Raw genomic sequence first — 1820 nt, 5'->3', positions numbered from 1 at the left:
CATCTATACCCCAAAATGTTTAGGAACTTCCGGCAAGATTAGAATGATGAAATTTGGCATGATTGTAGCCTTCCAGGACTAACGGACAGAAAAAAATGCAAAAAGGAAAAAATTCCAACTTTAGAGTGGTTTTATAAGGAACTGAAAAATATTTGCAATGTTATTTATATGGGACACCTTTTACACCCTCAAATTATTGAGCACTTCCTGCAGGGCTACAACGATTACATTTAACATGATTATAGCTTTTAGGGACAAGTCCACAGGAAAATTGCCAAATGTGAATATTTTTAATTTTTAGGGGGTCTAAAGAGGGGATGAAAAATTTTCCCATGTTATTTAAATGAGACTTTTTCTTGACCTATATTCTCATGTTTTAGGTATTTAGAATTGGAATAAAAACATCAAATTCGGTATGCTTGTACGATTTCGTCAGCTTTACCTAAGTGAATCATCAGAAATGAAAATTTCTAAACGTAAATTGGTGTCATGGGGAAATAAAAAATCTTTCCGATGTTATTTATATATATGGGACGTCTTCTATACCCCAAAATGTTTAGGCACTTCCGCCAAGATTAGAATGATGAAATTTGACATGATTGTAGCCTTCCAGGACTAACGGACAGAAAAACTGTCAAAAGTAAAAATTTCCTAATTTAGATTGGTTTTATAGGGAATTGAAAATTATTTCCAATGTTATTTATATGGAACGCTTTTACACCCTCAAATTATTGAGCACTTCCTACAGGGCTACAATGATTAAATTTTAACATGATTATAGCTTTTCGGGACAAACCCACAGGAAAATTGCCAAAAGTGAATATTTTTAATTTTTAGGGGGTCTAAAGAGGGGATGAAGATTTTTCTTATGTTATTTAAATGAGACTTTTTCTGGACCTATTATCTCATATTTAGGTACTTAGAATTGGAATAAAACTTCAAATTCGGTATGCTTGTACGATTTCGTCAGCTTTACCTAAGTGAATCATCAGAAATGAAAATTTCTAAACGTAAATTGGTGTCATGGGGAAATAAAAAATCTTTCCGATGTTATTTATATGGGACGTCTTCTATACCCCAAAATGCATAGGCACTTCCGGCAAGATTAGAATGTTGAAATTTGGCATGATTGTAGCCTTCCAGGACTAAAAGACAGAAAAATTGCCAAAAGTAAAAAAATTTCAAGTTTAGAGTGGTTTTATAGGGAACTGAAAAATATTTCCAATGTTATTTATATGGAACACTTTTACACCCTCAAATAATTGAGCACTTCCTGCAGGGCTACAATGATTAAATTTAACATGATTATAGCTTTTCTGGACAAACCCACAGGAAAATTGCCAAAAGAGAACATTTTTACTTTTTGAGGGGTCTGAAGAGGGGATGAAAAATTTTCCCATGTTATTTAAATGAGACTTTTTCTTGACCTATATTCTCATGTTTTAGGTAATTAGAATTGGAATAAAAACTTCAAATTCGGTATGCTTGTACGATTTCGTCAGCTTTAAATAAGTGAATCATCAGAAATGAAAATTTCTAAACGTAAATTGGTGTCATGGGGAAATAAAAAATCTTTCCGATGTTATTTATATATATGGGACGTCTTCTATACCCCAAAATGTTTAGGCACTTCCGCCAAGATTAGAATTATGAAATTTGACATGATTGTAGCCTTCCAGGACTAACGGACAGAAAAACTGTCAAAAGTAAAAATTTCCTAATTTAGATTGGTTTTATAGGGAATTGAAAAATATTTCCAATGTTATTTATATGGAACGCTTTTACACCCTCAAATTATTGAGCACTTCCTACAGGGCTAC

This window comes from Thermobia domestica, chromosome 17 (genome assembly GCF_964235325.1).
Source record: "Thermobia domestica chromosome 17, izTheDome1.hap1.1, whole genome shotgun sequence".
In the NCBI taxonomy this organism is placed as follows: Eukaryota; Metazoa; Arthropoda; class Insecta; order Zygentoma; family Lepismatidae; genus Thermobia; species Thermobia domestica.
Note: the sequence above shows the minus strand (reverse complement) of the source record.